General features: G+C 44.3%; 1 protein-coding gene across 4 annotated transcripts in view; it reads right to left on the reverse strand.

Moving 5' to 3' along the window:
* Positions 1 to 24,393, reverse strand: part of IL10RB (interleukin 10 receptor subunit beta) — a 472,792-nt gene that overhangs the window by 159,878 nt on the left and 288,521 nt on the right. The window lies entirely within an intron of this gene.

Raw genomic sequence — 24,393 nt, forward strand, 5'->3', positions numbered from 1 at the left:
AATCACATGTATAATGAGCGAATCACCCGGGCTTGAACTTAAGTCCTTTCATGCACAGTTCATTCCAAAACAAGCAAAAAGGTACCCTGCGCTCTGATTCTCATACTCCAACCACAAAAAAGTGGATAACAGGAAACAATGACCTGACCAGAGTTCCACAATAAGTCAGTTTCTTTTCCAGTTTTTGAGTGCTCGGGACATTCTCTTTGAGGGAAAACATCAATACATTTCAGCAATTGAGTTTAGAAATGACAGGGTTCTCTTTAGGAGAGGTTTGGAGTGGTGCAACCTGCTTAAAGGTGATGGGCAGAACACTCTAAAAGAGAAAACACACTAGGACATACTTTGCTATAGTATTGTCTTCAGTAGGCCAGAAACATTGGGAATATTCTCCCTTTGCTAAGCATGCTTATTGAATTCTGCCCCGATAGCCAGTCCACTCCTAAAAGCAGCTTTAAGTTAATCTTTCAGTGTGGAATAAACGTTGCACCACAATTTCTACTTTACTTCAACGGTGGTTTGATAAAAGGTTGCACACTCCATGCACTGCCAGTATAGGAACCTATTAGTACAGTTAGACTAGGGCAGGGCCACGTGTGAGCACTGCTGTATCTGGCAGGGACATTGTTCTGTCCCGGAGGGCGGGAGACTCTTAGAGAGGCAGCACCAGGCATTTGAAGTGAGGAAGCCCCTGAGTGGGGTTTGAAGAGGAGTCAAAGGATACAGTCGTGGCCTGGAGGATCTGAGGTCTTCTCACCAAAAGATGCAAATTTGAGAGTAGCATCACTTTTGGAGGTTTGTCTAGCAAAGCCAAATGAACATGATTACATAAAAGGGCCTAGCTTGAGAACCAATGAGGAGGTGGGGAGCACTGATATGACATTTCCAATTTGAGCAGCAAGAAAAAATCTAAAGCAATTGGGATGGAAAAGGCTTTTTTCAAACTAGAGAGACTCCCAGTTGCCAGGATATCCTTGAGTGAAGATGATCCAGAGGAATCAATAGCTAGGTTGGTTAATCGGATGACCGCAATGAAGGAAGGCAGTAATGGTATCAAGGCACTACATTAAAAAACCTGATAAAACTGGAAAAGTAGCAGCCGCCACAGTGCACTCTACCAAGCGTGTTAAGAACAAGATCAAAGAGAAAACATGAGATGACATACAGGGCATTTAAACAGAAAACAGTACCTGGAAAGACAAGTGGGCAATATTATGGCATCACAAAGTCCTTTCCGTGAATTTTAAAATTATAAAGCACATTCCATTTTGGAGCGCCAGTAGAAGATAAAGTGGAGAAGATTGAGAATCTGCAGAGAGTCCATAAAATCAGAATTCTCGGGGTATCCAGTCTACTAAAGCAGGGCAATTTGAGAGATTCTGTGGCTAGCCTCCTGAGCAAAACATACCGAATTCAGGTGAGATGGAGAGGGACATTGCTAAAAGTGCTGCATCTACAATGGCATCCCTCAAAGTCCTGCAGAGGATGGTGAAGATTTTAACATGCGGCTGCTCCATGAAGACGCTTAGAATCCCTGATGAAAGAAGGAAGGGCTGCAGGTTCTGAGAGAACTTCAGAAACTAAATGTGACTTCCTCGGTCTCACAACCGCCAACGTTATGGGCGAACCACAGAGACAACATGCTCCTAAATGTTTGTTCGCCTCTATTCTATATGCTGCACGTATTCCTATTTTTCCAAAATGTATACTGTGGGAGTAGTTCTGGATTGTGCTTACTGGACAGCAGCTAGAAATGTTTGGATCTATGACTTAGTCTCCATTACAGTGAGGCTGCTTAGGTTGTAAAAGCAGATCTTGGGAGCAAAGATGGCACCCGGGACAGAGAAGACATTTTCCCAGAGCTATTGGCGACGGTCGGACATGTTCCTGCTCTGCAGAAGCAGAATTGATGCAGCCTGGATCACTTCGATATGGAGAAGCTTTGTTGTGCCATTGTGGCGAGGAGGCCAGTACATACAGCTAGGAGGGAGATGTGGGCTGCTTTCTGAATGGGGAGCTGTGGAGAGTGCCCTGGAGCTGGTGATCAATGAGGGGTTCCCTATGCAGGACATCCAATAAGGGAGACACTGGCACTAAAAACGCTTTGTGTTGCCGGTACTAATGGCGCTCTGGTCCTTCGGCTCCAAGTCTTATGGTTGCAATAAGCTGATGTAGTAATGTTGTGGTAAAGAGGGCACTGCTTTCAAGTCCCTTTTGTTTGTTCTTTTGTTAACAGTGAGATCGTACACTTCCTTAAGGTGTTTTTGTGGATGCAGTAGCGTATAGATATTTGCTGATTTCTCACAATTTTTTTCTAGTGGAAGCTCATATTTGGAATGCAGCTGCAGTAACTATCGTTCTGGGGGAGGCTCCAGAGAAGGGAAACTCTTTGAAAGGTGTATTTTTCAGAGCCATTCTTGTCTCACTTACCAATTCTGACTCATTTGCCCTCTCTGGGCTTGTCGATCCCCCTGTGAGAAAATATTGTGAATGTTTATTGAAAACAGTGTTGACTTCCATTGAGAATGCCGAATGCTTGAAGTGTAAGCGCAAGGGGTCCCCCTCCCTTATGCTGTAGAAACACGTTGCTAGCAGGATCCCTTCGGAAGTGCTGGAGAACCCAGGAGGCCCAGCAGGAACTTCCACATACGGGTGCTATGGCAGCCACTGAAAAAGATCCCTCTCCACATAGTACTGGTTGCATGACTAAGGAAGATCTCAGACCGGGAGTGAATGCCTTTCAGGAATCATTCATGGCATCTCTTTAAGAACTATTTCAAATCCGCAAAACAGTTATAACGTGTTCTATTTCTGAGATTAAAGCAGAGGTATTACAATTGGGGGGGAGGACAGACAATAATGAGAAAGCCTTGTAGGACCTCTTTGGAGATGTCCAAGCTAATAGTGAACTTTTGAAATATCTATATAGACTATCTTGCCACCTGGAAATTCAAGCAGAGGATCTTGAAAATCGCTATCGCCACTCTAACATAAGGATTATCTGGTTGAGGACATTTTAGATGTGGACTTGAAATCAAGTATCCAGCCTCTTTTTAGTGGGATTATGACTCATGCCACCCTGAGGAAATCTATATTGATAGAATACATTGCACGGCGCCAAAAAGACTTGGTCCGAATGGTAGACCAAGAGATGTGGTAGCAGCTCATTCCTCATATACAGAGAAGGAGAACATTGTACTGGCGGCAAGAAAGGGTGCTCCCATCACAGTGAACGTTAAAGGGATCCAATTATTTCAAAATTTGGCAGCAAGCACTCTCCAAAAACAATGGGAAATGAATCCAGTAGTGTCTGAATTTAAAAGGTGAGGCATTAGATATCGCTGGATCTTCCCGTTTGGCCTCATATTTACCTTTGAAGGGGCCCTGAGGCGAATTACTTGCTACGAATAGAATCGGAAGGAGTGGAAAAGGATACAACATATGGGAAGGATAACTCGCTTCTACGAAAGATTAGAAGTTGGGAATGGTCTACGGTGGTATCTAATTTGAGAAGAAGAGCTCTTTGAGGTCCTCACACTTGAACCTCCTCCTGCTTTTAATGGGAATTGACTCCAGTGTTGGGATGAATGTTTAAGATTTTGTTAGCAGCCTATTGCTTACAATGATTCGGGCTTGAGGGCTGGATGGGCGCGTCCTGGGAATGTTAATACAGCCTAAGGGAAGTATGTGGATGGTGACTATTGATTCCACATTTAGGGCTATAGGTTGTCTTACTGTTTTGTGGGATTTCGCAGGTCTTTTCAAGCTTTTTTAGGCTCAGGCCCCTTCTGGGTGGGATGACCAGATCCCCTCAGTTTGTTAGTTTGCTTGTTGGTTATTGTTCTTGGTGGTTCTTGGGGTAGGTGCGGAGGGAAATTAGCAGTTTCATTCAATGTAAGGGTGGTATTTCTGGCAGTAGGGCAACAACTTACAGGAAGCATGTTTATTTGAAATATATGGTTTGAGGTTCTTAGTCAAAATATTAGGGGGCTTAACTCCCCTACTAAGAGAAACAAGGTGGGTTTTATTTTTTCTTCTAGCAAACCTACGGTTGTGGCTTTTCAGGAAACCCATCTTCTTTTGGAAGATCTGGGCAGAGTGTGGTTTTTCGATCCTACAGTCACATATATAATGCAACGGCACTCACCAAGACAGTGGGGGTTTTGGTGCAATACAGGGAGGGTTCGGGGATATAAATTTGATAGGTGATTAAAGATAAAGAGGTATATTTTACTGCATTAAAGGGGGCCTGGGTGGAAGGATGATTACTTTTGGTACAATATATGCTCCAAATACCGGCTAGGATGGATTTGCACGGGATCATTTGTCGCATCTGGAGGCATTTGCAGAGGGTGAAATTATTTTGATCGGGGATTTTAATCTGGTATAGTCTTCCTCCCTTGATAGGAGCTCGCAGCGGATCTGGGAGAGTGTGGCTGCACCCAGTGCCTTGAGGAAGGCGATGGGGCTGCTGACACTTAAGGACGCTTAGAGGGAAGCTCATGGTTTGGAACATGATTACAAGTTTTATTCCAACGTACATGACTTACTCAAGGAGAGATTATGTTTAGGTGTCTGCTCTGTTGTTAGTGAGGATAAGGGTAACTCACATAGGTACGATATCACTTTCAGATGATGCTACGGTTATCATTAAATAGGATGAATTACTGCCCAGGAGAAGCGTGTGGAGTTGGTCTTACCCTAATGAAATTCTGAGGGATGAGAATCGGGTTAAACAGATCAGAGAAAAGACTGAAAGCTTCTCAGAGGAGAATCCCCCGAAGCAGACTTCTGTGATTATTACACGGGACACATGTAAAGCAGTTCTCAAAGGAAACTCATTTATATTAAAGCGTTTAGGGTTAAACAACTGGGTGTCCTAGAATGTGATCTTGAATCAGAGTTGAAAGAACAATAGAAGCAATTATAGGAACATTCTTCTAGGGCTCATTTGAGGAAATGGAGAGGTATATCAAGTCGGTTAGAGTTAGTTAGGGCAGGAGACCAGAGAAATCTCATTTGCATACCAGACGCTGTTTTTATTTGAAAGCTAATAAAGCAGAAAGTATGCTGCCAAACTCTTTAGGGGACAGACAGGGGCACAGATGATTAAGGCTTTGTCGGATGAACAGGGAAATATGTTTAACGATGCTGAGAAGATAGCACAGACAGTTACAAAATTTTATAGGAAATTATATGATTCGGATTATCCATTTAAAGATGATCAGATGGGGGGGGTGCAGTTGAACCGCGACCAAGATTGCTCCCGAGTCCGTGGTCGTTTGGGATGAACATTTCCTTGCTTCCATTAATCCTGCTGCAGCTTGAAGCACATATTGAGCTTCTGACATTTCCACTGGCACTCTGGTCCATTCCCGTTCGCGATCGGTGATCGTGGTGCTTAGAACGAGGACCTGGCACCCCAGTGCGAGTGAGGGATGGCGCGCACTATGCGTCTACTGTGCCTCAGCTCGACGTGTTGATCAGCCAGCACAATCAAAATAACTGGTGCAGCATGCCTCGATCCATCGGAGCACTGCTGATTCCCCCCCGCGCATTGTAGTATGGAGCGTGGAGGGTTCCCTGGCGGCTACTACGCGACCCTGACTGCCAAGCTACGGGGCCGGGATCGCACTGCCAGCTGCAGCTCCTCCTTCACGCTCGGAGGTGCACCTACAGGGATCTACTGTCTGGAACCACAGCGGCTCCCCTGCTGCAGCAACTGCGGGCAAGTTGAAGGACATCAGAGCCCTGATACGCCGGCGGGACAATCACTCCCTACTGCCGTGCATCATTTAGACAGGCGAGGCCGGCGTGGACGGCTGGTCTCTAAAGCCCAGTAAAGGTGGGTTTTGCCTAACATGACCTATGATGTGCTGGCTGTTCGGTGGCCAGGAGCTGTTTCTTTAGCAGCCTGCTCCTCCTCGTGCATGCTATCTGGGCTCTACTCATCTCCTGATCTCGTCTACCTTGTAAATTAAACCCTGGAACTGCCCCTCCTCCCAGGCCATTACCTGGAGCATTGGACATGGTTCTCACGACACTGGGCAGTTCCAAATTGGAAGCGGCGGACCCCTGACTGGATCAATTCTCTCCTCAGGAGTGCTCCTTGTGATGTCCCAGCGTACATCTGACTTTTCAGGACCATAATTACTGATCAGGCACTGCATATTACGCTAACCACATACTCCAGCCTGTGCCCTGGGGGCAGTCACTGGGTGGCACACTGCTGCACTGTTGGAGCTCAGGATCGAGGAGCTCGACTCCACTCCAGGCCTTGATTTAACTGTGCTACCCTAAAACATTTGCCTAATGCACTGCGTGGGCCCCCCAAATAACGGCCCATCTACACCGGTGAGTGGCGAGCACAGAACTGCACTGCCTCATGCCCCGGGAGTGCCTCTGGCGCTCTCCACGAAATATCTGAGCCCCCTGGACCACTACTGTTATTCTGCTACAGTGCATCACATCGGCCTCAAAGCCCAACGTCTGTATTAAGACCTTGATGGCCATCTCATTGCCGGCGGCACAGTGGCCCATTCCACTGTTGGAGCACGGGTCAGAGGTACGGACCCGACCCCTCTCTGCCCAACCTTGTGTGGACAACCAAAGCTTGCCCGAGCTGCTTCAACTCTCTTACACCACCGTCGCGGGGTGGTACAGGACTCCACGAACAGGGCCCACGACGTAGGTGAACAAAAACCGGCCTAAGATACCTACCACCTGGGGAGTGCTCACAGCCCAGGCACTGTTGCCCTAAATAAAATTTACAATATGACCAAAGGGAGTGTTAGAAATCAACGCTCCATAAACCAATATACCAAATCCGCCCCCAAGCCATCGATAACTGGTGGATCATCCACAGACATGGATGTGGCAGCATTCCCAACGAAACCCACCGAAACTCAACGCATGATGGCGTGCATGCAAGACAGGTTCGCCAAGGTGCACAGCAAACTGGATGGCATGACTAGCACCATTGACTCTATAAAAACGTGCATTTACAAGACTGACCATCGGCTAGCGGAGGCTGAAACACGCGTGGGCACTGTGGAGTATGATGTGTCCTCCATGAGAAGTGAGCTTGCCAATCTATCCAGGCGGGCGCTGCAGGTGGAGAAGAAGAACAATGACCTTGAATTGCGCTCCTCTCGTAATAACATTTGCATTATTGGGGTTCCTGAAAGTAAAACAGAAAAATCACTGGAGCAGTGGATAGAGCCTACCCTACTCCCACTGCTGTGGAACCTAACATTATCACCACAATATGCAATAGAGCGGTTCTAGAGGTCCCTGGCACCTAAGCCCAGACCTGGTGTGCCTCTACAAAAAAAAAGGTAAACATTTTTTTAAAAAAAATCATTGCCTACATCCTCAATTACTGTGACCGCGAAATGCTTCTTTGTGCAACTCCACAGCAACGAGACTTGATCTTGTGCTCAAACAAGATTCACATCTACCCTGCCTTCTGGGTGGCCGTCCAGCAGGGAAGGATATCCTTCTTGGTGGTCAAGAAGCGACTCCGCGATGGCAACTTGAAATATGCAACGCTATACCCAGCAAACCTGCTTGTTGAATGGAACAGCAAGACTTTCTTTTTTACACTGCCTGAGAAGGCAATGAAGTCCCATGATGAGGCCTTGCCGACACCCTGAACACAACCCAGATTGGGCCTTGTGGGAGCATCTGGCTCTCTTTCCTGCTTACACACTCTATGGTTTGACCTACGTGACAAAAAGTTACATACCTCTACCTCCCATATTGGTGTCCCTGGATATGTTGAAAGTACACGCTTTTCTACTTGTTTTGACTTTAACTGGTAATATGTAGGTTAACTCGGTTGGGGTCAATTTCATGAGTAGCACTTCAACACTTATCCTTCAATCTGTACCTAAGTCGGCCCGGTGGGTCTGAGTGGCAGCTTCCCCCATGCAATGTTGCATTGAAAAGTTGGGGTGGTATTTGTGAGAGTGCATCTCCCAAGTTCCTGGGGGGGTTTTGGAGGGTGGTGGTGAGGTATGGTGGGGGTTATTAAAGCACTTGAAACACACAACGCTCACACACAATGGAAAGATAAGTGGGAGGGGCAGACTGACAGTGAGGGATGGGCTGGATCTAGCCACTTTGCGAGTGGGCAATATTGATCTCCTTGCATCCAGAGGGGACATATAACCTGCCTAAATTGGAATGTCCGAGGCATGGGTAACTTAATTAAACGACGGAAAATATACCTGTACGTTGAGAGACACAAGGTCCAAATCCTGTACTTACAAGAGTCACATGTCCTCTCGCCTATTTGGGAGGTATTTGCTCGAAACTGGGGGAAGAATCGATGCTATAGATCCTACCCCTCACAGTCTAGGGGGGCTTTGATATTGATACATCGATCTGTCCCATTTCAATGCAGCCACGCACGAGCGGACCCAATGGGCAGACATGCTTTGGTGTATGGGACTCTCCCGGGCAGGGAGATGCTGTTGATGAATTTATATGGTCCCAATGTGGATGACCCTCAATTTTATGCAGAAATTTTACAGGAACTTGCTCGGTATCCACTGGTCCCTATTTTATGGGTGGTGATTTTAACACCACCCTAGACCTGGAATTAGATAGATCCCCAGGCACTCACAGAGCCCCTACCAAGCCGCCTCCACTTTCAGAGAAGGTATGAACTCTCTAGAACTCGTGGATGCTTGGCGAGCACTACATACTTCCGATCGTGCATACATTTTCTACTCCACCGTCCATGACTCCCTCTCCCTCATTGACATGTGGAGTTTAGTGTCCTCAAGGCAATTCATATAGTTTAACACAATGGGAGGGTAAACTCCAAGAACTGGAGCGGGAATGGACATGCGTCCATCCTGTGACTACACTTTCCCAGATTAAAGAGGCTGTGGATACCTTTAGAACCCATGCAGAACGCAAAGTAAAAATGTGTAATACTCCCATGGCCGCTAGGAAATAAAGAGAGGGAGATAGACCTGACAGGTTGCTTGCTCCTATGGCACGTCAGGAAGATGGTAATGGCTGTATCCCACTTGTGCGAGATGCGTCGGTGACTTGGTCCACACGCCCGCGGCCATTAACAGGGTTTTCGCTAGGTTCTATCAGGACCTCTACACCAACAAAGACACATGTAGGCAGGAAGAGATTGATGGGTTTCTTGAGACACTCAGTCAAATATCACAGGACACCAAGGCCCTTCTGGATCTCCCAATCTCGATAGCTGACATTACTCAGGCAATTGATCACCCTCCCAACTGGGAAGGCCCAGGGTACGGATTGCCTAATCGTTGAATTTTATAAGCGTTGTAAGGAAACTCTTGCCGCATATCTCCTCCAGGTCTGGCGCGAATCTCTCGAGTCACAATCACTTCCAGACACCATGCGCGAGGCATTCATCATGGTTCTGTTGAAACAGGGTAAACCCGCAGACCAATCCCACCCCCTGTCCTTAATTAATAATGATGTGAAAATATTTGCGAAGATATCGCCCACTCGGTTGATGCCAGTTATGCTGTATATTGTCCGTCCTGATCAATCGGGATTCATCCCTGGCAGTTCCACGGTATTTAACCTTGAATGCCTCTTTAATATACTGGCACAGATTGACCCCAAAGCTCATGCGGTAGCAGCCACATTAGATATGCAAAAGGCATTCGATTCGGTTTCATGGTGGTTCATGTACGCTGTAATGTCAAAGTGCGGGTTCAGTCAGGAGTTCCTCAAGGCCTTACACCTCCTTTATGCTGCTCCAGCTGCCAGGATTAATACGAATGGGCTACTCTCTGCACCATTTATGATAGGTTGTGGCACCCCTCAAGGCTGCCCCCTGTGACCCCTAACAGTTACCATTATAATTGAACCCTTGGCAGATTTAATAAGACTCAGGCACAGACATTGCGGTGCCCGATTGACAGCTGAACCGCAAATCATCTCCCTCTATGCAGACGATGTACTAATATATATTTGAAATCCACAGGAACATGTAAGGCCCATTATGCAGGATATCTGAAATTTTGGAGAGGTGTCGGGTCTTCAAGTAAACTGTAGTAAATCCAAACTCTTTCCGCTTACAGATAACACTTCTCCTCTCACAGACCTACAGGGGTTCCAATGGGTTCTGGCAACTAAACGCTACCTGGGCGTGATGGTAACCAGACACGGCCCCACGCTGTATGACTGCAACTACAACCCATATATGACTCAACTGCGAGCTAAGCTTGCAGGCTGGGCCCACCTCCCCATCACAATAGCGGGTAAGATTGTACTTCTTAAAATGACAGTCCTTCCTAAACTGCTATATCTTTTCTTTAAAATACCTCTGTGGCCCAGGCGACCCTTCTTTCAGGAGCTGGACAGCGAGATCTGCAAATTCGTATGGCACTCTGGAGCGGTACGACTGAAGTGAGACACATTAACACAACCATTTGACAGGGGTGGGTTTGCTGCCCCCGACTTCGAGTTATATTTGATCGTAGCACAGGCACAGTATGCGGCTCTTTGGTTTAGTGACAACCCACCCCCTCCTTATATATTGCTAGAGAGACATTTGGTGGGAAGCAGGGAATTGTGCTCATTGGTCTTCCCCCGATATATACGCCAATGATTGCTGTTTCGACCCTGCTAGCGTCACAGCGCTGGCCTGGTGCAAGGTTTGGAAGGTAATTGATGCACATGCCCCATTTCATGAGGATTTTCCTCTATGGAATTGTGTCCCATCCCTGCCCTGTGCTGACCAGTCGTGTGGACGGCATGGGCATTACAGGGAATTCACACACTGGGGTCCTTATACCCAGGGGATAACTTCATTCAAACCTCTGACATCACAGGGCTTACAAGTGGCACGTGCTCTCAATGGTTGCAATATGCAGACCAGTAAAGAGCATGTAAGAAGCTGTGCAGCGGCTTCCCAGCTAAACCCAAGAACAGCACATTGCTGGGGTTCGCATTGACAGTGGGCGACAGCCGTAGCCAATAGTCGCCCCTATATCACTTGATTCAATCATATTCGGTTGCAGTACATCACAAAACACGTACTAAATGGGGGGGGGATCTCCAATTGGACATGACCGATGATCTCTGACTAAAAAGGTATCATTTAATTCTGCTTTTGGCTGATACAGCTGAAAGTGCTTCACCGGTACCACTACACTCCAAATAGAATATACATGTTCTCAAATGAGGGTGCTGGGGCACTCTGCAGTTTAGCTCATGTCGGATACTTCCATATGCTGTGGGACTGCCAGCGACTTGCAACCTTTTGGGGAGATGTGTGCACAACGCTCTCCGAAATGACTGACACTGATGTCCCCCCGCTCCATTGCTCTGCCTGTTTCACATTCCGAGTTCACCATCTGGCACTGTCAATGCATTTATATGGCTCTGTTTCCTTCTGGCCAAGCAATGTATTCTTTTACGTTGGACAAGTGTGCATGCTCCCAACAGAGACCATTGGCTGAAAGATGTACTATGGGCTAACAACATGGAGGAGCAGTGGACACATATGCAACCGTTTGAATCAAGAGACATTTGGAAACCCCTTAAACTGCAGCTCTCACAATCAGCGACAAATGCAGACAGGACTTTGCCACCAAAATCGACTTTAACTGTCCCCTTGGAACTATGCCTCGGACACAAGAACCATGTTGAGCCATCTTTCCTGTGCACTCATGTCTGCCCTATTGATCTATGTAACACTTGATTGTATACTCTGTTGTCCTCCCACCTTTACTAACTCTGTAAAAGTTACCCTACTTTGTTGTGTTATGTAACGTCAAGTGCTTTAATAAAGAAAGTTAAAAAGATGATCAGATGGATTACCTCCAGATGATTTCTATTCCCCATATTGATGTACGTGATAGAGAGATTGGAAGCTCCAATTACGGAAGAAGTCTGGTTTGTCATAAAAAGACTGCCCCTAGATCCACTTTTGCCTGACTTGATCTTGTTGGACCATTCTGGTTTTATTCGAGGGTGCCAGACTTTTGATAACATACAAAAAGTCATTCATTTGATTGAAAAGGTGGAAAAGAATAATACTTTTGCGATCCTTTTGTCTTTAGATGCTGAGAAAGCGTTTGATCGTGTGGAGTGGTCCTTTATGTTTGAAGTTCTTAAACAGATGGGATTTGGGAATCACATTTGTTCCATGTTTCAAGTGAATTATATCTCCCCTTCTATTAGATTGCGGAAAAATGAGGGAATGACAGAGAAATCTGAAGTCCAAAGGGGCACCAAACACAGATGCCCATTATCTCCTCTTTTGTTTGCTATCTTTCTCAAACCCTTTCTCATACATGTTAAACAATTTAAGGCTATACAGGGAATCTCTTTATGGAACTAAGGAACATGACATTTCGGCTTTTGCAGATATGTTTTTGATGTTTTCTACTCCAAATAAGTCATTGATTGGGGTGATAGGGGAATTGGTGGCTGCCCTTAAGGTAAATGTGGAGAAGTCAGATATTCTCAATCTTTCTCTGGAACTTGAATAGGTCACACTTCCCCAGTCTACCTCATCATTTCGCTAGATGTTGGTAGTGTTATATATTTGGGGGTACACCGTACCACAACGGTTGGTGGCATGTACGAGGCTAATTTTCCTGGGTTTCTGCAAATTTTGAAGGGAGATCTTTCCAAATGGTCACCACTTTCAGTTTCATGGTTAGGACGAATCACGGTTATTAAGATGGTAACATTAACTAGAGTGTTACTATTCTTGCAAGGCCTCCCAATTGCCCTACCAGTTAAATTTTTCAAAAGCTACAGAAGTTATCTTTTCAATTTCTGTGGAAAGGTGGGAGACCAAGGGTTGCTTGTAAAGTACTCATGGGCCCTAGAAGCAGAGGGGTTTGGCTTTCCTTGATTTTAAAGCATGTTATACAGCGGCGCAGACTAGACTTATTAGTGAATGGTTTGGCAATGTACAGTGGAAAATAGTGGCAGAAATGAATAGGGCAGTGTTACTCCAGCCATTAAACAATGTACTTTGGCTTCCAAAGGTAGACTGTCCCAGGAATATGTATGCAAGCCAAGTTACAAAACATGTTGGGGAGGCATGGGAGTCTCTAATTAAAAAGTAGAATATCATGTTTTCTTTACCTTTAACATCAAATTTTGGGAATCCGCAATTCATCCCAAGAGTGAATGAGGGGGCGTTTACAGTTTAGAAGAAGGGAGGGTGTGCTAGATTACATGACCAGTTTGAAGGTTGGGAGATTAGATCTTTTAACAATTGCCAGCAGGTTTTTCACCTTCCTGATAAGAAAAGACTTAGATATGTTCAACTCTGTCATTGGGTTACTAATCCACAGCCCTCAGCCCATTTACATCTTTTGAGAAATTCCTGCTTTCTCAGACAGTGTCAAGAGGAATGCTATTAGCGCTATATAAGATATTTTTAGAAGCTCAACCTAAAGTGCAATGGTCCTATCTGACTAGTTGGCAGAAGGATTTGGCCCAAATTATATCTAGGGGCCAGTAGGAAGTACTCTGGAAAGACATTCCCAAATTAGCACAGGCAATTCAAGTGAGAGAATGTGGTATAAGATTATGGTAAAATGGCATTATACCCTCAAGTAATGGAGGGGTGTTGGAGGCGGTGTGGAGAAAGGGACGATTGGTTGCACGTTTGGTGGAGTTGCCCCAAATTAAATGACTATTGGAAGGGAATACAGGAAGCTATGCAACTCATTTATGGAGGTACAGATTCTGTTACACCGATCACATGCCTTTTGGGTATTCGAGAAAAGGGGTCGCAGTTTTTCCATAAACCACGGAAGAAGGCCATTACGCTTATAGCTGAACCTTTGGTTGTTACCCAGAGATGGAAGGGGGCATTGATCACCACATTTCATGAATGGATACAGAAAATGTGGGGATTGGTCACGCTGGAGTGAGTAATGATTAATATTCAATTTGATTCTGTTGGTTTTTGCAATGTTTTATTATCATTTTTGAAGGATGATTATAGAGCACATTTATGCCCATAACAACACAAATTATTAACTGATCCCTAAAGGGCATACCCAATAGGGTCTTGTTGAAGCTCAAAAGTGGGGTTTGTGGGGTTATTAGAGGTAGAGAAAAAAAAGAAATTATTTTGTGTCTATTTATGTAATATTGTTTTACGTTTGGTGTTTTGATTGTTTTAATTATTGTATGTTGTTGTTGTTTCTTGGAAAAATAATATAGAGAATAAAAATGCAGATCTTTTTCCATACAACACAGACATTTTCTCACTGACTCTTTGAAAATCTAAGAAAAACATAAGTGTTCACATTCAGAAAGCTAAATCAATGTCTACTATGCAATTTTGATCAATGATCTAAGCAGGTATAATAATGACTATCTTCAGAAGTTGCATGTGAATGTACCAGTTCTCTTATTTGTTGTTTTTATGCAAATATTCCACAATAAAAAGAACAGAAAAAATCTAACTTTATCCAGGAAGTTTTCAGAAGGGGTGATTTGTTTAAAAGATTTCAATGTGCCCCTGTGGGGTAAGAATTGTTTGCTATGCAATAGTGCTGAACCCGTGTGTCTTGCATCATGATCCATGCCCAAACAGCAGTTCTTCGTACACAGTGGTTTATCGGCACAATATGCACTCTCCATTTTTAGTTTTCGGGTCCGGGTTTTAAAGAATGACATGAATGAGCGTGGACTACTGCTATACAAGTAATAGAGGTGTCAGATGCAGCAAACAATGCAGCAGTTGTAATTTTCAGTGTGCTTCTACTGCATCTCTCAGCCCTCAATATCCCCGGAGAAACACTAGTCCGACCATCTGTATTCAATATTGCTGTCTACGAAACAGGCTTACATGATCTCTTCACTCTGCATGTTTTGATGAAAAGAGAGCGTTTGTTACACAACAAAGATCACAGTAGGACTTGGCCAAAGGTAGAAAAAAGGGCATATCAGACCAGGCACTAACACAAGAGCAAATTATGGGGCTCCTTCAATCCAAGCCCTTCTAAAGGCAGCCTGCTCTGGGAGGCCCCACAATGGTGGAGAGTGCAGGATCCCTGATTTAGCCTGCTCCTGCTGCATTTAACTTGCCCTTTTCACATTATCTACTGTCTTTAATAATGAGGCCATGTGTTGGGCAAGGATGGAAAAGCAGGGACACAATGCTCTTCCCGTGGTACTGGCAGAGACGAGCAGGAGAGAGAGTGTGGAATGCTGACTCTACCTCATCTTAGACCATGCATCATTGGTCAAACAAGTCAGGCGTGGGCGGGGGAAAAGCAGAACACCCACAAAGCTCTTCTCTGTCTACCTCAACATATAATGGCAAGAATTGCTAAATTGAGGATATATCCTGGAGTGAACAGGCAGATAAACAACACTCATGAATTGATATGTTATGTTAATTTCATATGTTTCACAGGGAAATAGTTATTGATCTGTGCAAAAGGAGTGTGCAAGGGGTTTCCATTTTATCCAGTGCTCAGAAAAAGATTATGCTCAAAAATAGGAAACAAAAAAACATATGTGCATACTGGAAAAATAATCATAGCGTTCTCTGACTATAATAAACCAATGGCGGTTTCCAATCAACTGAATGTACCTTTTACTGTATTTCCACAAGTCTGTAATAGATTTATATTAATAGAGGATGTTAGATGAAATAAGGACTAAAACTACATTCTCGACACTGCTTTCTACATTTAGGAATACCAAAGGTAAAGAGTCTGAGAGCTATGGACCTGTATATTTGTAACTATTGAATCTTAATAAAGATGGTTAAACCCCAGAAAATGGAATAGTAATAAGGAGAGCCATGAATAAAAGCGGCCACGGTTAAATCTCTAGGGGATTACCAATGGCTGTGACCTAAATGTAGCCTGTGGCCCCACGGGGCCCATTTAGTGTGGCTACATGCTTGTCTCCTGAGGGAACAACTAAAAAAAGTAACACTCAGACACCAGGGAATTAAAGGGGGGGGGTGCGTGTGTGTGTGTGTGTGTGTGTGTGTGTGTGCCTGCGTGCGTGCGTGCGTGCGTGTGTGTAAAGAAACCAAGGAGGATTTAAAGACAGTTTGAAAAAGACAGTTAAAGAGTGAGAGAAAGGAGAGTAGAAGGAGAAAGACCTAAATATCACTAATGGCACCAGGCGGCATATGGGAAGCCGCCCCCACGGATTAATCTACGGTGGCCGACCTGATTAGGTCAGGTTAGCCTCAGCGGCCAACTTCGGGTGAAGAAGAGGCAGTGGAGAAAGTCCTGGGCTGCTCCACAGAGGGGCCCGGTGAAGAAAGTTCTGGGCCACCCAGCAGAGCAGCCTGGGTGAAGACACCTGGCTCCACAAAGCCTCTGGCCCGCCTCTTCCCCAAGGTTACAACATCTACCATCAGGACCCGCAACATACCAAATGGGGGTGGAGTAGCCCTCATAGCCAAAGGATTCCTTCCTCCTAGACAGATCAACACCTCTCTCCAGGGTAACAGTGACATTCTGTCCCTCAAGCTTACCATCTCCCCTAGCTGCACCATCACAATACACATTGTTTACCAGCCCCCCCACCCCGGCGCCATGGATGACTTCACGAGAACCTCCTCCATCTACTATCCAACAAACTTAGAAATGTCCTCTAAATCCATCCTACTAGGAGACCTCAACCTCGGATTCAACAATCCTGAGGACTCACAAGCTAAATCTCTTGCCAAAGCACTAGATACCTTGGGCTTCAGACAATCAATCACACACCCCTCTCACACTAAAGGCTGCATCCTGGATTGCATAGCTGACCACAATTGCTCCCCATCCATCGGCTCCAATTCCCTTTAGCCCTGGACATACCACCATGTCCTCCTTTTCTCCATCCCCATGCCAATGAAACAAAAACCTCTTACCACGCCCGCGCTAGCTCAGAGCACACGTAAGGTAACCAAAGAGAAGCTATTGCCTTATCTAGAAACCTGGGTCATCAGACCACCCTTCTCCAATGACCCTACAGCTTTAGCTGAGATATACAACTCTGCACTAAAAAAGGCATTCAACATCGTAGCCCCACTGTCAGCAAGTAAAGCAAAAACTGTCAGACATGCAAACTTTCGTTCACCCCGGAACTACTTGAACTCCGAACCAGGAAACGCACCGCCCTCTCCGCTTGGCAAACTAACCAGCTAGAATCCAAGAAACTAGAATTTAACAAGATAGCTGCCCAATACAAAAAGGCAATCATCCTAGCCAAATCCGACTCTTTCAACACCAGGATTGCCAACGCAAAAGCTGGATCTAAGGAGATCTTTGCCATTTTCAGGGAATTAGAATCACCAGCTCCTACTATGCAGGTCGTCTCCAAAGACTAAGCTTGGTGTACAAATATCCAAACTGCCATGCTTAATAATCTAGACCTTATGCAAAGCAGAATCCTAACTAACCAGAATGCACTGATCTCACTCCCAGCCACACCCACCACTAACCCCTCCACCCAACACTTCCCCCTCTTCTCTTTCAAGGATGTCACAGAACTCAAAGTTCTCACCCTCCTGAAACATCTTAAACCATCTATCTGCAAAGTTGTTGACTGCCCAGCCATGATAATCAAGGACTGTGCTGCCACCCTGGTGCCGTTCCTCATAGCATTCATAAACATCTCCTTTGCCTCTGGACTGGTTCCCCCTTGCCTCAAGGAAGCATGGGTACGGCCACTTCTAGAAAAACCTTCACTTGACTCGGCTTTCCCCAATAACTACAGGCCCATAACAACAGTCCCCTTTCTTTTAAAAATCCTTGACAAAGCAGCCTACATTCAGGTCCAACATTTCCTTGAAACCAATTGCAAATATGGTTTTCGCCCTGGTCATGGCACGGAATCGGCTCTGCTCGGTCTAAAAAATCAATTAGATGAGATTAAGGATGCAGGCAAGCCAGCACTACTACTCCTCCTTGATTTATCTGCTGCATTTGACTTAGTGAACCACATAATTCTGTGGCATCATCTCACCTCCTCAGCTCACTTCTCCACCAAAGCCACAGCTTGGCTCACGTAATTTTTGGAAGGAAGAGCCATTAGAGCGTTCTCAGATCAGGCTTGTGCAGCCACAGCCACCATCCACTGTGGTGCCCCGCAGGGATCCTGTTTCTCTCCCACTCTCTATAACATTTTTACAAAGACACTATTTGACATCCTGGACTCCATTGGCATACCTTACACCAACTATGCTGATGAAACTCAAGTTCTCCTCCCACTCTCCGGTAACTATGAAACAGATGCCAAAACCCTTAACACAGTCTACTCCACCATTCAGGCCTGGATGGCAGCCAATTGGCTCGGCCTCAATGGTGACAAAACTGAAATCCTCCTGGTAGGTCCCCAGCAAACTCTAAAAAAACTCAATAGCCAATACACTACCTTCACAATAGACAACATACAGATCCCTGTCTCTTCCTCTGTCAAGACCTTAGGAGTCTACTTGGATGCCACCCTCTCTATGTCACGCCAAGTCAGCGGTATCGCTTGCTCAGCAGCTTACTCCACTAAGCTGGTTAACACAGCCAAACCATTCCTATCCACGGACAACTGCCTCTCGATCGCCAGAGCAACAATAGTTTCAAGATTGCACTACTGTAACATCCTTTTTGCCGGTACCTCTGCTAAAACCGAATGAAACTCCAAATAATCCAAAACAACGCATTTCTAGCTGCCCTCCACATTCCCAAAAGAGAACACATCTCGGCAGCAAGACAGGAATCCCACTGGCTTCCCATCACAGAACATGTCTTATTCAAAACCCTTGCCATCACACAGCCCCTCCTACTTTTCCTCGTCCAGACCCACAAGAACACCATACTACCAACGACTCATAATCCCCAGAGTCACATGTGCCAAAGCAGGCGGTGCCAGCTTCCCCTTCATTGCTGCCAGGCAATGGAATTCCCTGCCACTTACCCTCAGGAATTTACCATCCCACCTTGCATTCCGCAAAGCCCTTAAAACAGTGTTGTTTGACTAACCTCTGTTCACCTGTTTTTTCTTTATTCATGCGTACTCATGTGGGGAACAGGGCCCTGCCAGACACCAGGATCAGCAGGACCAGCCAGCTTCCGCCACTCACCATCGAGGAGCCACCCTGCACCAGCTCAACCAGAGCCAGCGCCCCAAGAACAGACCTCAAGGTGCTGTGAAGGGGTGGCTGACTGCGGCAGTCAACCCCATTTTGTGACACAGTGTTTTACGGTGTGTATATGTTGCAATTCAATGTATATATGTATGTGTAGTTATATGTATATAGTTATTTAAGTATTGTTATGTTGGGGGAAGTATAAAGTTGGGATAAGTAATAGGGGGTATGTTAATTAGATTGAAAAGTTAAATAGGGGTAGGATGTTATGTAGCAATGGCTATTCTTTAAAATAAGGGGTAAAGGGGTAGAGGGAAGGTACTCTGGCGTAAGAATGTGAGATAGTGCGGCAGCCTGCCTGAGGCCATCTAACGAGATGGGACCACCCACAGAGGCCATCTGGTATCTGAATTTAGATAAGGGGGTCTGTTGTGCCAGATTCACCCTAAGAGTCCCTGAGACCCTTCCAGGGAAGGGTGAGCTGATGTAGCAGGTCACCAGTCAGTTTGGAACTCACACCTGGGGGATTCCTTGGGGAAAGGGAAACAGTATAAAAGGTATAAGTTGTTATTAAAGAGGGGTCCTGGTTGAGATCCCCATAATATACACTCTGATATCTGTGTCCGTTAGTGATTTAGGAACTTAGGGTGTGGTCCATCTGCTGTTAACAGCAATTCTATTTAGCAGGTGCAGTGCCCCTCCCCCCCACCCATTGGGCAGCGGTTGGTATTTATGGGAACTGTCCCTGCTCCGGGGAGGGGAAGAAACACACTTGCATGGACCCTGGCTGGGAAACGGGGTTAGATAAAATCCTTTTACCAAATTATGATTTCGTGCCTTTGATGACATTTCAAGAGGTGTTTGCAGAAAACAGCCTTGGGGTTCAGATAAGAGTTCTGCAAATGTGTATGAAATTGTGTTTTGTAAAGTGTACATATGCTTTATGCTATAGGAAATGAGATAACTGAAACATCATTGTTTTAAAACAATCACAAGGATATTCAAGATAAGCAGTGTAAATAATGTTCACAATTGTATGTATCTGGACCATATATGACTCACAAAGTCCTTTTAACAGTCATGAAGAAGACATGGTACCTATTTGACCCCAGTATGTCGAAACACGCCTGTCAACCACATGCTTTTGGAATAGGAAAATAGAACAAAAAATATCAGAAATGTTAAGAATACTAATTACTAATTCAACTACTGGATATAAGAGAATAACTGGTGTTGGGATTCTGAAAATTAATCACTATTTGTCTGCTTTGAATGTGTGGGGTTGGGTGGCTGATTTGTATATAAATGTGAATAGAATGTTCCGTATGGTTCAGGTAGGTTGTAATATTTTATAATATAATTAGGTGACTTCTTTGAATTCATTTTAAAACTAATTTCTGGTTGTAACTCCATGGAGAATGAATGTATTGTGTTGGGTTTTTTATGAATTTATATAATATAAAATATGTGTAGAAATGTTTTTTTAATGCATCACAATCATGTAGAATGCAATAAGAAGAGTTATGTGTTTGTAATTGAGCTGTTATTTATTGGTTCATTCATTCACGTATGTTGAATATGCTTAGTAAGAAAGATTCAAACTGTATAATCATGAACATGAATATATGTATCTTTGACAGAATGTGAGTGTGAGTAGGCTGCAGAATATCTTAGTGGGACAAGGTGTTCAGATGAAGAAATTAGCCAGGTTTGCAGGAATACTCACACATTTAATACTGAAACTATGGTCAGGTAGGTGCATATCATCATCATTTTCTTGAGCAAAACAAGAAATGTGATGGATAGAAGGTTTAGAATTACTCTTAACGTCCGGCATTGCTAAGGGCAACCTTCCAGACCAGCTCCTCCTCTGCCAAGCCATTAGAGAAAGGGGACTATATGCAAATGAGGCTAAGACCCAGCCCTAAGGGGCTGTCCAGTGCAAATTGCTGTGTCACATCCCTTCTGCACAAGACCAGAAGGAACCCCAGACAAGGTTCGACCTCATTGAACGTCACCAGTGAGGCGTAGCTTGGGTTTCTGGTTGCAGCTGACATGGGACACACGTCTGGGAATACCCGCCGAACTCGGGGTGACTACTACAAAACAAAAGAGGTGGGGGCTGGAAGGTTTATAATGAACCTTAACAATTGGCATAGCTCTCAGCATCTCTCCATACCATAGTTCTTCGCCTGCCAAACATTACAGAAAGGGCAAATACCATATGCAAATTAGGCTTTGTCCCACCCCAAAAGTGGTGGTGCGGCACAAACTGCTTGGTCACATCCCTTTCTGCATGATCATTTTCTTGCTCAGAACTATCAACACTATTTAGTTTTGGTTTAAATGATGTTAATGCCCAAGTATAATTAAACACAAAGGTTGATAAAAGAACAAAGCTTAAAATCTAATATAGTGCTAGTGTGATGAATTTGACTTGGTGCTAAACCTTCGTAAAGCAAAATAGAAACTAATTTTTGCATTGGTTTTAAAGCTTTTACAGCTTGTTCTGAACCTTTGTACCATATGTCCTAACCAGTACCTGGAAAAGCAGAAATGCTGCCATGTCCATTCAGGGGTAAGAGCCCGAGCCAATCCCTAAGAAGTGTAATCAGTTAAAGGTTTGTAGAAAAATAAAGCGTGCATGGCTTTTATTACAGATCTGAAAGAATGCATCCACCAAGCATGAGAATGAAAAGGAGAAGACCATATAACTATTAAGTAGTCTTCTCACTGCGCATGGAACTTCAGAGTACTGTCTTCCATTCTAGCCTTTTCTTATTTCATATTGTAGCAAAATGATATTGTTGGGCCCTTATGTTAAGAAAACAAAGTTGCTTGTTTCCAGAATGTTTGTTTTCAAATTTGCTAACCTTTTAGATTTGAGATGTTTTGCTTCGATGTCTTGTCAAACAGAGGATGAAGCTTTCTATTCCCCTCTGAACTGGGATCAGTGCATCCAGGATAGAACACTCAACACTGCCATGTTATCTTTGGCTCGTGCTTCAGGTTTCCTCTGTGAGGGTTTCTAGGCAGTTTATCTGTACACAAGAGTGGCTCGGATGCAGCATTTACTTGTTGACTGGAAACATATTAAGATGATGCAAAAAGGGAGAACATTTTCAAGCCATCATTGGCTACAGAAACAAACCTCTGAAGGTCATCCGGGGTAATAGCAGAAAACGAAGCAAATATGTGGCTTCCTTCAAAAACAGTTTTGAAGAACTGCTCACTCATAATTGCCAGCATGGTGGGATGTGGCTTCCTTGCCCTCCTACTCACCAGTTGAAATTCCTATGAGCAATAAGTAGAACAGAGAAGTGAGTAACAATGTGTGTATGTAATGCCATAGTAATAAAAAGAATTATAATATTTGCGATTTATATGGTTCACACTACAAAAGGAATTCCCTCTTTGTTTTACTTTACCTTACACTATGGTACTCAATTAATCAATCTCAGATTGGTGATGGATGAATAGGCCCTGCCAGTTTCTGGATCGGGGATGCAGGTTGCACACAAATGCCAGTAATTTGTGCTTAGCTCGCTGTGACATCTTACAGACTTATAAAACGCCTTTTATCAGCTTTATTTAATGACAGACCTAAGCACAACTACATTCTTAACTAATAACTACATCAAGGCATTTGGTCTTTTCTGATCTCAATCCTACTCTTACATTCTGTTGTTATTGATTCCAACATATGCATGACAGTGAGAGTCGTAGATACCCACCTCTACAAATGTAATGCCTGGGAATGTAAAATGTTGCCCCCTTCCTCACAAAACTCTAATCAGGCAAACTGGAAGTGTGAGGGGTCAGAAATTTGAGGCAGACAACTTTGTAAAGAGTTTTCAACTTTAGCCATTTTATTGAATAAAAAGATTGGATAAACGCCTCACTATCCCTAACTTGAAGAGGATTTCCCCGCATAAAATAGGATTTCCCTGCCTAAAATAAACTAAAGGAACACTTGTTCAACCAATAAAGCAATAAGGAGATATGTGACAATTCAATTCAACAATGATATATAACATATGATTAGATTCACAATATAATCAATGTCTCTTCTCAAAACCTGGGTGAGTTTCTCTTCCCCAGATCTGAACAAGGGTTTTCTACACAGTTCCGATTCGACACAAAGTTGCAGTACAGTCCAGGATTTTATCACATAAAGTTCTGTTGTCTCAGTAAGGTATGGAAAGGAATAGTAAGTCGGTGAAATCAACAACAACAAATGCTTTTGCCTTTGTCAGGATGGCTTACCACAATTTTGGTTTCAAAAAGAATTTTAACTTTTCCTCGCCAAGCTTTAACAATTCTTCTTTGAATGAATGTTCCGTTGAACATTAAAGGCGCTCTTATAAATGCCAGATCCTTGGTGGCAGATGCAACAGAGATATCTGACATCATTTTGTCAGAACACCCTGACTTCCTAGCTATCACGGAATCGTGGTTACATGCTGCTGCAGGACCAGCCCTCTCTGGCTATCCTGCATAGTTACACTATTTTAAGATCGGACAGAACTGAATATCGAGCAGGAGGCATCGCCCTTATTGTCAAAGATAATCTACCAATCAGACTGGCGCCACCCCTTGACATCAAATCATGTGAGTATCTCATAGCCAAGCTTAATATAAAGAACTCCCAGACGCTCACAATCCATTTGATATCAGACCTCCAGGACCAATCGGTACCTTTGAGGACGATATATCCAACATCCCGTCTAATAACTTAAAACATTCTTCTCAAGTCCTACTATTAGGAGATCTACACTTAGGCTTAAAGATTCACATGCGTCTAATCTGACCAATACTTTAAAGGAATTAGGTTTCACCCAGAGAGTGCTTCACCCTTCTTACAACAAAGGAAGAGCACTCAACTGGGTAGCAGACTACAACTGCAAGCCTCAATTTCATCCATATCCCCTCAGATCTGAACAGACCACCACCTTGTAACATTCTCCCTAGCAACTGAAAAACCTACTTCAATGCCCACATCGATAGCTCCACCTATTCCACAAGGAATAAAAAGAATCTAACCTATGAAAATCTACTCCCTCTCATCCTCCCTACACTAAATGCGCTCCATGAAGACATGGGGCCTAAGGCATTGGTTAAGGAATATAACCAAGTTATGTCTACCTCGCTAGATTCCATAGCGCCACTAAAAATGAGACAAAGTAAACCTAAAGCACACCTCAACTCCTGGTATACACCACACCTGAAAACATTACAAACGAAAAAAAGACAATGCGAGGTAGCCTGGAGATTACTACCATCTGAGGAAAATAGGACTAACCTCAGTACTATAT

The sequence above is a fragment of the Ambystoma mexicanum genome, chromosome 7p (assembly GCF_040938575.1).
Source record: "Ambystoma mexicanum isolate Mex_15411 chromosome 7p, UKY_AmexF1_1, whole genome shotgun sequence".
Classification (NCBI taxonomy): domain Eukaryota; kingdom Metazoa; phylum Chordata; class Amphibia; order Caudata; family Ambystomatidae; genus Ambystoma; species Ambystoma mexicanum.